This window comes from Coturnix japonica, chromosome 1 (assembly GCF_054131305.1).
Source record: "Coturnix japonica strain WE chromosome 1, WE-NBRP24, whole genome shotgun sequence".
Taxonomy (NCBI): Eukaryota; Metazoa; Chordata; class Aves; order Galliformes; family Phasianidae; genus Coturnix; species Coturnix japonica.
Genome location: NC_140663.1, coordinates 134,837,897 through 134,854,678, shown reverse-complemented (window position 1 = coordinate 134,854,678; position 16,782 = coordinate 134,837,897). Strand labels below are relative to the sequence as shown.

Below are 16,782 nucleotides of genomic sequence, written 5' to 3'. Positions count from 1 at the left end.
TACCTCTTTGCTTTTTCTATGCTTGCCTAGACTGAAGCTCCTCAGTTTCTTTCATTATAGTTTCTTCATTATAAATTGAAAAATTACATGAAATTTTTCTGAATTCTCATTTCCTTACAAAACTGAAAATCAAGCTGAAATTAATCAAAAGAAATGAATCTCCCTTTTCAGTAAGGACTTTGGTGGAAGTCATATGGAGAGCAACACTGCAGATGCTAAAAGAAGCCATACTTCTTCATTCACTCAGCTCAGTATTAAAAGAGAAATTTTAGGGACACCTCTGTTCAGAAAAGCAGAATGAAACAAAACAGTTGTCTAACTTATTGGGAATTCAATCTAGTGGGTTTTGAAAATTCCAGTAGTACTGCATCTTTCAGCTGCTAAATAATTTTACGTTATTACTAATATGGAAAAAAATAACATCTTGTTTAGAATTTTCAGTGTTACGTAAATATGCATTTAATTCATTTTTAACTTTCTTTTTACTTTTATTGTTCTCTCTGTTGTGACACTAACAGTAATATTAATACATAATTAGATGAGTAGAAATGCCTTGAGTCAATAGATTGTAATAGATTCTTTGGAGCCATACTGAAGTATCTTCTATATCAAATACATGGTTATGGACTTGTTAAAGCAGACATTAGTTATGCAATAGTCCATTATGGCTCCTTATAGTCTACCATTTGAGTAGACCTATATTTAGAGTCCTATTGATCAGTAATTAAGAGATAGCAAAGTGGCAAAATGGAAATATATCATAACCAATCTTAAAGAAGTAATTTATAGAAATTGTAAAAACATCAGGAACTGACAAACGTCTTTTGCACTATTTTTATTTTCATGTAGAAGCCAATAAACTCAATAAAAATTATAATGTACAAAGAGGCCTCCTAGCATAGGCTGATAAGCTTACTTCATCCAAAATTAATTTTTAAAACAGAGCTATTAAGGAAGAAATAATGCAAGTCACCATCGTGTATACAGTCTTCAGCTGCTCATCATAAAAATGAACTTTACCAGTGATGAAAGTAAGTCCTAGTAAATGGGAATTCAGACACTTTTAATTTGAGACTTCTGAAGCTTTCCCATCTCATTAGTGTATAATAGCATACAGGTAAGTTTATCCACTTTTCTATTTTTAATTGAGGTCTATATTCATTTAAATGAATTCATAATATCTAATTACAAATAGTTAAAACTCTCCATTAGAGTAAACCAAGAAAAAATGTTTAGACACAGTGTTCTTTCAGATTTTTCAAAGTGCCACAGTAGTACTAATCCCTTATGACTTTCATATGATACTCAGGATACTGGGACATGATTAAATGCAAATCCAGAAAGAAAAGCTTCTCCTCACTTGGCTCGTGTTACAGTCTACAAGGAGACTCCAGTATTATTTCTTGTGCTGCATGTAATGGAATTGTTTAATTTACAATAGCTTTTTGCAAATGTAAAGATTTAGTTACAATGTTTGTACTCAATGAGGAAAAGAGGGATATTCTGCTGTGTGCTTGTTCCTCTAATTGTTCCAATCTCTGTATTAACATTAATTAGCAAATTCATCTTTTAGTCTCTCTCACATGGGACATGTTCTGTCAGGGTTGAGTCGGTAGGGAATTTAATTAATTTATCAGCAAATTGGATTTTTCATTAGATGTCCTTGCTTTGGTGTTTTTGTTGCTTATTTATTTATTTATTAGAATTTTGGTGGTTTATGTGACTATAGGCCTCTTCATCTACAATTCTCTAATGCAGAATTTGTTAATGGAATGGTATTGAACAGGAACTCTTCATTTATAAAGGGTACCCAGAAGAGAAGCTCTGTCTGTCTCACTGGTCATTTGCAAGCAACTATTTCTGTTAGTGGAAACTTTTCCTGTGCAGGCTTCTGGTCTACTGGGAATACTACATTACAGTAAACCTGCCAATAGCTAGATGCATAAACGCCTGATATTTATGGCTTGAATACAAAGGGTATCAGTGTGTGAGAATTCAATTCAGTGAGGCTAATCTCAAATGCAATTAATGTTCACATTCCTTATGTGCCCCTATGGTAGTCTGTTTGCCCAAGGAATTTATTGGAAGTGATACATTTAATTAAACTTCGTGAAACTCCTGGGCAATTATATAATTTAGGTGATAAGGTATCGCTTTTGGAAAGTGGAAACAGGAACAGCACAGTTTTCTATTCATTTCTTCTTGAGATTAATGGAGGGTGTATGTGGCTGTTCAGAGAACGCATGTCAAATGCTTGCTCAGAAAAGGTGATTTCCTACCAAGAAAATGTGGTTTCTACCAGTAAGATAAATGAAAGTCAGAAATGTTTTGATCTTGTGTCAATTTTGATATAGTATCAGTAATGTAGATTCTATAATTACTATGTGAACAAAGGTTAATAAACAAGAAAACTTTCTGAACTGTACATAGGAGAAATGTGTGACTTGATATATTTCATTGGTGATTATCACTTTGCTAATAGAAATCATTCTTTCTGCCTACTTAGCATGCATTCTTTATGACTTGTTAACCATGTGACTTTAACTGAGGAGATTTCATCTTACCTGCTGCAAAGATATTTTCCATTTGTTATAAAAAACATCCTGCTACAGCAATGAAAATCCTTATTCTCACAGAAACTGTTTTTCTTATGCTTTCCGTTGTGTGTGTTTTGTAAAGCACTACCCTTATGCTGTACTGATACAATGCAGGAAATTGTCAGTATTTAGCAATCCTTCTATGTCTACATGAAAATTCGGGAAGGTATTCAATGAGTTTAAATCCCCATAGCCTGGTTCTGGCTCCAGCAGTTTAAAAATGATTAATTGCAGGAGAAACCACAATATACCTGTTGTTGGGTCTCAGTGCAGCAAGAAAGGAGAGATAAATTTTAGTTGATTTTTTTATGGACTTAAGAGATTCCGAATTATTTTAGAAATTTTCTAGACTACCTGAGTATAGACTCTGGGAAACACCTGGTGAGATGACACAATGTTAGTTCTATTAAGACTCTATAATTCCTAGTACAAATTCCATTCATATTTCTAGATGATCTTTACAGAGAGAAGTCCTCCTGAAGATATTTTATTTAATAATAATTATGATTATTATTATTATGTTAAGGTTAGTGAACAGAATTCTAATACAGATACATTCTGCAAAAACACCAATGTCCCAGACATGCTTATTCTTTCAGAGAATGAAACTGTGAGAACTGTGAAATGTTGGTTACATTTTTGTTATAACAGTGTACAGATGATTAAACTTTTCAAATACAGATACAGACCCAAAATACTAACTAATATGTGCAAGAATCTCAAAACAGCTTTGTCTCTTGAGTAAACATAATCATTTTCCACCATATTTTTGTAACTCACTCAAGGAAATATGTTTGATGGAAAATCTACTGATAATATATATCAGGGAAAATCAGAGTGAATAGTGACAGACTTTTTCTAGGGTGCTCTGAAGTATACTTTTATAATAAGCAGAGGGATCTTTTCAAATGGCAGAAGGAATAAATAAACAGTACCTAAGTAATGGTGAACATGTGGTGCTTTCATGTCTCTTCAAAACAATCCAAGCTCAGTTGGACGAGAAAGGAGAGGCTTCTTTTGCTGCTGTACTGACATGATTTCCATGATACAGAATACCACAGAGAACTTGTTTGTGTTTTAGAAATGCCATATTTCTCCTGAATTTAAGCACAGATTGCTGCTGAGGGCTTATTTTCAACTTTAGGGAAATAAACTGAGAAAAATTTCATCTTTGAGAAAATCTTCTAATACTTAATTTATAGAGAAAAATGGAGAAAGGAGATTAAAGAGACAAGAACAAATGAAAATGTGTGTGCTAATTGCAACCCAGCGTGAGTCCATGCATCTTACCAGGTGTGAGTGTGCCAGTCTTCAGACAATCCTCTGAGCTTCACTGACAGTAAGGTTATAAGGTATTCTACAGTACCATTAGTTAGACTGTCTATTCATCATGTGGAGCTGTTGAATACTGAATTCAAAAGAGTTTAGTCTTTCCAGGAGGGACCTTCTTAAATTTCTCTGACAGCATTTTGGTCTTATTATTTTGATCTTTGGTATTATTCTAGCCTATGTAAAATCCTCTAACATTTCAAAATAAGACATAAAGTTGGTCAGATTTACACCTTTTTCAAGCAGTCAGAGCACAGCTTTGGACCCATTCTTGGGCCACCCCTGGACACTTTTTAATGCATTACTAGCCAAAGTGCATTTCAGAGCTTTTCAAGGCACCTGAACACAAATTCTGTGTGCTAACTGCAGGCATAGGAGAGGTAATTGTATCTCACTGACTTGATGAGGACTTTTCATTTAACGTAGGATCTATACAGGGACAGGGTTATAACATTATCTCCTAATGCAGCACTCTAGGGGAGCTGCTTAAACACACTCATTCAACTTTCCTGGACACTCTAATGGTAAACAAAGGCTGTGCTGCAGAAAAGAACTAAATCTGAAGAGTTTTATTGTTCTTTCTTTCTCTTAAATAAACTCAGATACATCTCACTACCTCCTAGAAATTCATGAAATAACAATATCTCTTACTTATTGCAGACTGGTAATGAAGCTTAGCATTTGTTTCTATGGCAAAATGTGGAAGCATAATTATACTGCCATTGTAAGAAGAACATAAATCACCAAGCAGCAGAAATTCAAAAATTACTCAGAAATTTGAGCATCCAAGCAAAGAAATGTATTGGTAAAATTATCCTAGTAAATATCATCAGAATGAAGCATCTTGGATACAAAAATTTCAGCTTCAGGATAGTAATCTGAAAATATAGAAATTAGTTTAAAGCCCTAGGATGCAAGTACTCACGAATACGGTCCAATTGAGACCCAGCATCTAAATATTGCACTTCGTAATGGTTTCTACTTGAGGGTGGAATATCTTAAATGGAAGTAATGACTGGTTCTTTAACAAAAGAGCAAGAAATAGCTATTACATAGAGTTAAATTTTACTGGTATATGAACAACAGGAAGATGAGTTTGTATTGTGCCCTTTCATGTTAGAAATAGCTAGATAAATGCTCAATTGAAGTAAATAAATACGGTAATATAAAACATCCAAATCTGAGGAACGTGGGTGGTAAATCAGAGTCCCAGTTAATCATAATTATATCTGACAAAGATGAGCATCATTTAGTGTTTTAAATGAATAATAAATAGGATAGTAAGATGGATGTTCACATATTTTTTCTTTAACAATTCAGCAACTTTTTTATTTACAACAATTTTGGACCAGACCTTCATTAATATTTTTTAACACATGAGTATCGGCATCTTCATCTTTGCTATTGTTAGTCTAAGACCAGTCATAGAAATGTCAGTATAAATTGTTGCTACCTGCTTCTTCAGTTCAAAGTCTGGGACCTCAATCACCTTGGCTGTGGCACACATCCTCCCAGTTCTTTCTCCTCATGCATGAAATCTGGCCCTTTTCTATGCTCTAATATTCCCTGTGCACTCCAATGCGTTCAGATCAACTGAAAGAGCTGGGCATGTGTCCTGCAAACTGGCACCATTCCCTAGAGTTCAAATCAAAGGTCTCTTCATCTATATAGCCTGACTCTTCTCATGGCTGAACTAATCCCAAGGAGAGAGAGGGCGTATAATGCATTGAAACCTGTGTAAATCAAAATCAGTTAGAACAGAAATACCTTCTAACTGTCATGGAAGTGGTATAACACACACCTGGTGAATTTCATTACTGTGGGATGCAAGATCATTTAAGTTTACACAGAAGAGAATCTTCGTGCATTATTTTCATTAGAATCAGATAAATTGTTCTGTTCTTATCCAGTGCAGTCAGAACTTAAGCGTTGCAGGTAAGATGGGACAAAATCTTTGGAGAAAAAATAATAAAAAGCTTAAGGTGAGACACAAAGTGGCATATAATTTCCAAAACAATCTCACTGCACCCCACTGGAGAAAATAGGCTGTCATATTCCATGAGAAACTGTTTATTCTAATTGTGCCTTGCCTGTCTTTGTGTTTGTACAATCACTGGTATTCTTGAGAGCATTCAAGCTATATTTAAACAACAAACAGAATCCAATGTAGTGTTTTTATCACTCTTATGTCCCTTTACATTCAAGGGTAACCAAAAGAAGTTGAGATTCATGTTTTCCAATGTCACATTAGAGATCCTGTGAAAATATCTGAGTAACGGTAGTGCATTTTCTGGATGAGTCTGTCATTTCCCTTTTATGAACCTGGGTAAGAGAACAGCTCTTCAGAATACAAATGGCTAATGTTAAGAGCTCTGCCATAAGGGAGAACATATTTTGGGTAGTATGTAGTTCAATAAAACATCAACAGTATAAAATATGGAAGCACACTTAAGGTGTGATGTGTTTCATCAAAACTGTAATTTGTCACAAAGGCAACAAAAGCTTTGGATACAAATTGCAGCTACTCACATAAATTGGCCCTAAGGTCTATAATGTTATCAAAATACAAAAAATAATTACACTGCTTCTACACACTGTATATGAAAGCAGGTGCTTGTTCAAAAGCCCATGTGTAATCACTCAGCTCTACATCCAGACTGTAATATGGGTTGACATTAAATATTCTGTAATGTTTTGGCTTCTCCATCTTGAAAAACTTTATGTAAAATCAAATGTGATACAAAGCAGGACAAAGAGGATGAACAAAGAAATAGAAATTCTTCCATAATAGGAGTGAATCTATGAAACCGGTGGCTTCACCTTCAGAGATACTTCAGGCAGAACCTCCAGTGAATTAAAAAACTCTGAGAACCAAGGAGAATGTGCATAGGAAATTGATTTCCATCCTGCCATAAGTAAGTAGTGAGGCACATGTGATGAAATCAACAGGTAGCAGACTGCAAATCAGCAGAAAGAAAGGCTTTTCCAAACATGATATGGTTAAGATTTAGATCTCGTTGCTAGGTGGTGTTGTGATTGCCAGAAATTGTACATGTTTAGAAAGAGATTAAGCAAACACATGAAAGAAAAGGCAGTAAGATGTTTCAAACACAAAGATGCCCTCTGGCATTACAGTGGTTCACACGTACCTGACTTTCTCTTTCATTAGGACTAGAGGGAATGGTTTCAAGCTGCGGCAGGGGAGATTCAGGCTGGACATTAGGAAATAATACTTCTCAGAAAGGGTGGTCAGGCATTGGAATGGACTGCCCAAGGAGGTGGTGGAGTCACCAGCCCTTGGGGTGTTCAAGGAATGATTGGATGTTGTATTGAGGGACATGTTTTAGTGGGAGCTACTGGTAGTAGGTGAACGGTTGGACTGGATGATCTTTTAGGTCTTTTCCAACCTTGGTGATTCTATGATTCTGTGCTTTCCTAAGCACCTGTTACTATCCACTGCCAGAGAATAATGAATTAGATGAGACTTTGGTCTGACCTGATACAGCCATATACGGCTCCTAAAACTACCTTAAGCATCCACAAAACGTAAACCACCTACTTATTTATTTATTGCTACATAAAATAGTGTAGCAATTGTATGTGTGTTGTATACAGTAATAAAACATATTTTTGTATCAGCATGCACTTGTGTGAAACTTAGTAACTCCTCCATTACACCCCATCCTGTTTTTTATTTCTATATCATTTGAATACACGTGGCTGCTCTCATTAATAATAGTGGAAAACAGTGATGTAAATCCTTGTGTATATGTACAGAAGAATAGACCCCGAAGACTATAACTATGAAGAATAATGTGACATTACCTAACTGTGAAGTAAATCTATTAAATATTAATTACACATTGATTTAGTCTGTCTGGAATTCAGCATTAATGGCTCCACTTAGCGTTACCTAGTTTATCAAAATTATGGCAGAAGGAAAGTATAGGGGAAGTCATAAATGGAGCTGTGGAATATGCCTTAACTCTTCATCTCTAGAAAACCTGGGTCAGATTCTGACTGGCTCATACAGACATGCAAGTGTCACTTGTGCACTAGTGAATGGTAGTTCATGTCATAAAACTGCTGATGAAAAGGGTGAAGTTCTTCACTGTGAGGTGCCGGTAGCTGCTCAGAGAAGCTGTGGGTGCTCTGTACCTGGAGACATTCAAGGCCAAACTGACAGGACTTTGGGCAACCTTGTCTAGTAGGAGGTGTCCCTGCCCATGGCAGGGAATATGGAACTTCCAACTCAACCCATCCTATGACTAAGTCTACTGCACGCCAAGACAACAGTGCATTAAGCAAGCAGTTTAAATACCAATTCTCAAATCTGGAAGCTGAGCGTTTCTCAAAGTGACAAAAGTGAAGTGAAATAGCCACCTTTATCAGAATTTCATCTAGGTATTATTAGTAGAATTATTGAAGTAAGTAAGCAATATACCACTTAATGTAGTTATGTTTCATATTTCTTAGAGGATATTGTGTGCTTAAATGGATAGCCATGTTAATGTTGCAGCATACTTATGCATACATATGCAATCTCCAGATTAGAGAAGCGAGATGCAGAATCTAAAAAACCTTTTGTTTTCAGACCAGCCTTACTTCTCAGTAATAAGAATTAGAGATATTTTTAACATGTCTAAAAAGAGACAAGAAGCAAGTGCATACGTCTTAGTGACAGAGTAATGCCTAGCAAAATGCTCTGGCTGAGCATAACATATGCAACATGAAGTCACCTATAAGCATGCCTAGCCTGAAGGGGAAGACCTGTCATAAAGATCTCCTGTCCAGGAGTTGCATGCCTGTGTTAACATGGCACTGTATGGAGCTGTTCTATCCATCTTCATTTTGGAAATCTGTTAGAGGGTGGTTGGGTCTGCCCACATCAGACCTGTGAGGATGCATCAGATCTCACTCTAAGCAAAAACGCATAACTTTCCATTTCATAGGATCCAGGAAAAGCTTTTGTTTTTTCACATCTCTACGTAAGTTATACAAGAGTTGTTCTGATTTGTTTTGTTTACCTATTTGTCAATGCACTTATTGAATGCACTTATGAAGACCATAGTGTGATTGTAAGCATAAATTTAAACACTTTAGATAGCATCTGAGCTTTGAAGTGAAGAAAGATGTTAAATAAAGTTATAAATCTCACACTGTGAAATTCATATGACTCTTCCTTTTGGATAACTCATTCTTTGTTATTTTAGTAGTGCATATCTAAAGTGCTTAGTTTTCTTTCTAATACTGAAAACATTATTTATTTTTTGTTGTTGATGAAAAATTAAAATGCTCTAAGAAAACAGATATGATTTAAGGCCACTGGAAAAAGCACTGGGGTTTCCTCCATTTCACAGCTAAATTTATTTTATTGGTATAAAAGCTTAGCCAAGGTCAAAAAGACTAACGTAATATAAAGTTAAAGCATATACATAGAAGGAAAACTAGATGAGGGATTTGTGAATTCAGATTATCTTAACTGTTCCCATAGGAAAGTAATATGTGTTACCACAAGTAATGAACCATACAACCATAGAAGCACAGAAAGGTTTGTGTTAGGGATTTTAAAGATCATCTAAACCAATCTATCATGGGTAGGGATATATCCCACTATATCAAGTTATCTAAAGCCCCACTCAACCTGGTCTTTAGCACTTCCAGGAACTGAGCATCCAGAGGAGAAAGCCAGGCACACTATCATTAGAACATAATTTTTTTGTTTGAACAAAATATTCCTTCTCCTTGCGTAAAGTTTTAATTTAGTGTACCTATGCCACTGATTGAACATTTAACTTTCATTCAGATACTACTGAAATAAATGTTGTGTTCTTCTCTTCACCATCAACCTTCTCTTAACCATCAAACTTCTTTGACTGTAACAGCTGTCTTCTAAATACAAAGCAGCTGATCAGTTAGGCAGCATCAATGCAGCTTCAGCATGAATTGAGTTAGGCAGACTAAGACTTTCAAAGTGTGTACAATTTACTTGAAAACTTCAGAGACAAGAAAAAAAGGTTTTTAAAAGTTTAAAATGTTGTAAAGTAGAATTTCTTTGCTTCAGTTTTGCTATTAAAAAAGAATACTTGCAAAAAGCTTTTGTCTGTATCTGCAAATTAATATATGAAAGTATTATTATTTTAATATATCAGTCCATAGAGCATTTATTCTTTCTCCTAAAATACTTTTCATTTTAATAATAGAAAAATTACTTCAAGTGAAACTGTTGTTAATTAAACGCAATGCATTATTAATCTTAATTTTATTAGCTTTTATTATGAATTTTCTATTAAGAGAAACAAAGAACAGTTTAAGGACATCAGGTAATTAAAAGTTGTACTCTGACATTATTTACCTTTGGTTTTCATTTATCTTGCTTTTATAAAATGCTCACTGTTATCTTACCGAACATTTGCAGTGAAAAGATTTTGAAATGTTTTGTGATTATTAAACTATGTGATTAACAAAATAATTTCATACTTTTAACTAGTAGTTTTCAACCTCATGTAAAACAAGTAGAGAATACAAGATAATGAACATTCCATTCTTCTTTTCCTTTTTTCTTTTTTTTTTTTTTTAATGTTCTACATGTTGTAATAGATTGCCTAGCAGATAACCTAGGATCAAAAAGAAATAGCACTAGTCCTGTGTGGTTAATTGTGGTATATATGGATGAAAGTCTTGCATGCTTCATCTATCCAATTCAGCAGAGGCAAATTTAATACTTGGAGTAGACCTGGGGCTGCAATGTATATGTACATCAGGTTAGAGTACTCACTCCTGAAGACTGTTTTTCTTTTCTTTCTTTACTATTTCTCCCTATGGAAGGTAACTCCCACCAAATCCCTCATCAGGTTCTCCTCATTCTCAAAACTTTTGCAAGTCCCAACCAGGCTATCTACCACTCACTTTCTCAATACCCAATATTATTAGTCTTCTTTCATTAAGTATTGCCAGAACTATCACAATAATTTTCTGCTCTTCCTCTCTGTTCTGCCATGCAGAACAGTCACATGCTTCACCTCTTTTATATCTCGTTTCTGATACCAGTGCAGAGCTTGTCTCTATTCCTGCATTCCTGGTGTTCTCCCATCACGCTACTTGTCATTTTGATACCAAATAGCAAATTCTCTATGCTGTTGTTAATGCACTGACATTTTCAGATAAAGTTGACCTGTCCTCTTCATAAAGTGCTTGTTCTAGTAAGAATTCCTTGCTAGTTTCTTTTCATTCAAGAGAACTTTTTTCAAGTGTTTTTCAAAGTGAGTCAAAATCATTTGCATACAAATGTTTCAGTAGAAAACCATGATTGCATGCTTATACAAATTACTATTTTTGCTTATGAGTGAGTACACAAAGAGGAAGTACAGAGCCAAGTAATTCAAATAAGCATATGCAGAAGAGCTTCAAACAGCATAATATTAAAACTGAAAAATATTTCTAGTGTAGGCAGATCTTTTGGTTAGCTAGACCAGCTTTTTCTTCCAATTAGCTTCTTTTTATAGAGAACTATCTACTCCATTCATCCTTCAAAAATTTCTTTTATGAGACTATGTTCATATTAAACCTCAATTTAAATTGAAACAGGAACCAGTAGAATATCTCTCCACTTATTTTCTTGCATTTCAACTAAAATATTGTTTAGTTATACAAGTACTGTCATATAACCACAGTTATGCAAGTATATGCACACAAGTGACCAGTTCCCATCACACACTCCAATTATATATAGGTCACCCTGAAACTAATACCTCTTAATTATTTCTATGGAAACTACAACAGATACAAAGAGCACAATAACACTATTTGTAGAGCAAATTCTCAGCTACCAAACACTCTTTTTCAACATAGTCAAACCATCACCTGTGTATCTTCACCAGCAATTAACACAATGTATACCACACTCATAACAGCCTGCGCCAGTGGAGGTGTCCCCCGTTGCTGTTACCACTGCTGAAATGCACCACCCACTGCCTCGCTGTGCTCACATCCTCCAATTAGTCCCAATAAATGTTCAGTAAGTGTCGATGAGTGTCAATGAGTAGCATTTTTTTACATAAGGGGGAAAGAATTCAACGACACCTCTTTGCTTTATATCCACTTCCAAGCCAGATGCCATTTGCAAAGATCACCCCACTGCTGCCATCCATCACACAGCAAAAGCATGTAGAATAATGTTGGCAGGAAGATTCAAACTCTACCGCCATACAACCATCATCTGTTTCTCATGTTAATAATAGGATAGCATATAAAAAAATAGAAGGCACTACTTTTGGAGCGGGACTCAAATATCTCTGTTTACAAACTCCCTCCCAGAAGCCAATGTCGTGAATTTCTAATTGACACTGAGATTAACAACAGGACTTTTTTTCAGCAGTGCTGGTCTATGAGAAATTGTAACTCATTTATTAATGGCACAAAAATCCATATTTTGCTGACAAATTGCCCCATCTTTAAAAGTTTTATGCACTCCTTGCTTGTAAAAGCCTGAGGAACATTAGTGCAATGCATTCAAATAATCAACGTGAAATGAGTTAAAATTTCAAAACATTACAGGCACTACTTTTCCACTTTTCTACTTTTTTTTATTTTAATTTAGGAAGTAAATTTAAAATGTTTGTTGTTTACTTTTATCAGTAAGAATTTTTGTTTTTAATTACAAATTAAAATTTCAACATAATAACATATAACAGTTTAAAGGTTAAAATTTGAAGTTAGAAAAATGCTTCTCTGTGAGACTGAAATAGATTACTTGCTGACAGATCGAACTGTGGTCTCAGCTCCTTAATATGTTTGGGCTCAGTACTGTTGCAAACTGTGATCACGTCTGAATCAAAATCTGAAATGGCTGCCATATATTCTTTCTGAAGCTCAAACAGATTCTGATATATTGGAGAAAAAAAAAAAAAAAAGTAATAAGATTGGCAACATGAGCCCTGAAAGTTCAATAAATAGCTCCAAACATACACACGTAAGATTAGTTCCCCAACTTTAGAAGCTATAATACTAGCATCCCATACATTTTTTCCCACCTAAGTATAAAAACACACATAAAAAAAATTAACACATTGTTTAAAAGAAAGTTTAACAGAATCGAAAAAGAATTTGTTCAACTTCCAATGTTATGATACCCAAAGTACTCCATTTGAAAAGACTGTTCCCATTTGTCAGTGTGCTGGAATAAAGACACAAGAAGCCTTTTGGTTTAAAAGGACCGTATTTTGTAATGAATTTACATGGCACAAGTGTTTTTTTCTGTAATGAGGAAAGTAGAAGGAAAAAAAAGTCCATATCTAGTTTTTGACATGGTGCAAAAACAGGAATTTTGAAATAGGTTACAATTAGACTATATCAAGTCTTGATGTTAATAGCTGTTTTATGATACTTTAGGTAAGTTCGTGATAACGAGGCAGAGGTTTTGATATCAAGTAACTTGATCTTACAGCAAAGAACTTACTACTGTGTTTTGATGTACTTAATGGTGAGGTACTCAGCTTTTATTCCTTAAATTTATATCCCTCCTTTAAGGGTTCCAGATTTGGAAAACTAACTATTTAAAACATTACTTTAATTTCTTATGTTTTCCTTTCCTTTTTCAATTATTTTTTCCCCAGCTCTAAAATTCATAAAATGGGATTTTATCAACAGGAACAGATTTTTTCCCTGAGTCAGCTCATGTTTCTGATGGACTTCTGTAGAGTCAGTTCAGGGAAAATTCAAATTTAAGTAACACTTGATTTAACAATGTAATAAAAACATCAACTTAATGTGCATTGATGGTTTCCTGTTATGTGCCCTACCTGCAGTAGCACATCTCTAACAGCATATTCTGAAAATTACCCAGGCCTTTAGAACAAAATCCAGTTGGTACTGTTCAAGGAATAGAGAGACTGAACTACCCTTGGGGTAGCTCCTTATATTAGAACCAACAAAAAGAAACACTTGGTGTTTAAAAAGAAAAGAAACAGGTGTTTGATCATTTATTAACTCAGGCCATTTTTATTGAAATACCAGAAGCTTAACAGTTGGTCTGAAATCCCCCATCATTCTCTGATAGGAGCCACACAAACAGATCTGCACTCTGAAGATTCACCAATTTAAAAGACCCTTCATGGGCAAATTGTAGGTCACCAGCTCCTGATGAAATGAGTAAGGAAGAGAAAGACAGCGTACCTCTCGATGGATATTTGTTCTCTTTAATCATGTAAAAACACCATTTGGTTGCACACTGTTTTCTTCTTGCATGGCTTCCCTGGTTAAGTGCAATTACCATTCTAGGACAACAATTAAGTTTTGAGTTGTGTGTGTAACTCACTTCAGTACATAGAGGAAAACCCTACCATTTTGAGCATCCACTTTAATGTTAATAGAATTATTTTATGAACATAAGTTAGGGAAATAATATGATCCATTCTGTTTCATGTTCTTCCTCTTTAGTGAATAACGACTTTACCACACCATCTGTTTTGTATAAAATATTTATATGTATACATAAAAAAGAGACTGAGAGAGAGAGAAAAATAGGACACTACAGAAATAAAGTATCTGAAGACAACTTTAAAAATGCAGTATATTTAAAACTTTTTGGATTAATCACAAGCATAATTTGAAATTTTGTCCTGGAAAGGCAGCCTTCAAAAACAGTTTTAGTTTATAATCACCAGTACTTGCTGAAGGACTTCCTAGTTCGCAAGTTATTGGTTTAGAAGGGAGAAAAATTTCAGCAATAATAGTGGTCTGTGTATATTAAAGAAAGGTTACTGGTATAGACTCCCAGTAGAGGATCTGAAAACAAACCAGTTTGTGCTGAGGACCCGAGAGTCACAGCATTTTCATTTCACAGCTCCCCTGGCCCTGATCACCAGTGCCCATTAGTGCTGGGGTGTGATGACTGCAGTCTTGAAGTACTCCTTCCCATGCAATTTTCACCCAGTGGAATCTAGTCAGTGCATGCAGAGTCTACACCACAGGAAGAGCCAAAGCATTAAGTGAGGGCAGGCAAAAAATACACTTTAAAAAAAGTAATCATGATCCAAATTACAGTACTAATATGAACACCTCCACCATAATAGAACAATCTCATTGGATAGCTAAACTTTCGGTGCATGCTGAGTACCCAACTTAGGACAGCACTTCATTTACATTTTCAAAATTAAAAAAAGTTTTGGTTGAAATTTCAAATCTTTAAAGAAACCATAGAAGAGTTTCAGTTTCTCTTTAATCTTTTTATTTTATTTTTTTAAATTATTAATCCTAGAGTCAAATCAACTGTGTTTTTTTGTATCATTCCTCAGGTCCTTTTATTCTTCAAGTCCTTTTATTAGATTGCCTAAGGAAAGGAATATCAAAATTGCCTGTAGTGTCAGATCAAACAAAGCTACCTTCAATCAGCAATAGAACAATCTCTATACCCATTTTATAGCAATTAAAATGAATAACAAATCTTGATGCTCCACAGAAGCACATTCTGGAGCTTTGTTCTTGGGTACCTTAGAGAAAGCCCTTACAGCCTGGACTATCTCTTTTTTTGGAGAGAGACACTCTCCTCTTTCAGAGTGCAGTAAATTTTTCAGAAACACTCTTCAAAGGGATATTGAATTGTTCTGTGTACTTTTTTGAAATTATCTCCTCCAATTTGCAATATACTCTTTTTGGAAGAAAACATGTTTGCATTATATTGCCCTTACAAGACAAACCCTCTTCCCCTCACATCCTTCTTCAGACACAATCATTCAAACAGTATGTCCAAGAAAGGCCATTTTTACTCTTTTAAAAATAATCACATATGATTCCTGTTCTCTTGCTGGGGACAATATAAAAAGAAAAAGAAAAAAAAAAAAAAATAGCCAGAAGAGTTTTCTCTTTCAAAGAGCTTCAGAAGGCAGCTGGATTTACAATAGAAGGGTAAGGTAGAACGGGACAAAGGAGTCTGCAACACTTTCTTTCTTCATTCTCTATCTAGTCTCTGTTTGATTAACAGAGAAATGAAAAAGAGAAAAAAAGAATGTAAGAGGTGAACCTGTAATTATCAGAAACCCAAAGGCCACACAGCTCTCCCACAGAAGCTGCAGTTTCTTCCAAAAAATTCCTGCAGTTTATTTGAAGATGGAAATAATGTGATAGAAGAAGGCTGGAACATATTATTTTCAAACCGGGGTCTCACTTGACAATTTGAAGAACAGATTAGGCTATGAGTAAAGATGTGATTTAGCAGGAGAAATCAAGAGGGCAGCTGACTTTCTACCTTCCACTGCCTTGTGAACAGCCCATTCTCATAGCACTTTCTGTACTCTAGCTAGCTTAGCTCAACTAGACATAGCACTCAGTTTACATTCAGACTATTGCATAAGTGCTAAGTGATGACCAATAAAATAAAAGGAAAATAGCTCCATGCTGTACATCATGTCAGCAGCTTTCTAATGCACGCACTGATTCAGTCCGTCTTCAAAGCTGGGTACTTGGGTTCATAGATTCGAGTTGGAAGGGACCTTTAAATGTCATCTACACCCACTTCCCTGCAATGAACAGGGACACCACCAGCTAGACCAAACCCTGGTCCAGCCTTAACTTGAATGCCTCCAAGGATGGGGCATCCACCAACTCTCTGGGCAACCTGTTCCAGTGCCTCACCACCTGGACTTTAAAACTTCCTAATATCTAATCTAAATCTCCTCCCCTTTAGTATGAAACCATTTCCCCCTGTCCTATTACAGCAGACCCTGCTAAAGAGTCTGTCCCCTTCCTCCTTCAGGTATTAAATAACAGCCTCAGGTCACTCAGCCTGTCCTCACAGGGAGGCGCTCCATCCCTTGGATGATTTTTGTGGCCCTCCTCTGAACACAGTCCAGTAGTTGAC

At 35.3% G+C, this 16,782-nt stretch overlaps 1 protein-coding gene across 4 annotated transcripts in view; it reads left to right on the top strand.

The window, feature by feature from the left end:
* The window catches only part of GPC6 (glypican 6), a 720,043-nt gene that overhangs the window by 604,896 nt on the left and 98,365 nt on the right, over positions 1–16,782 (top strand). The window lies entirely within an intron of this gene.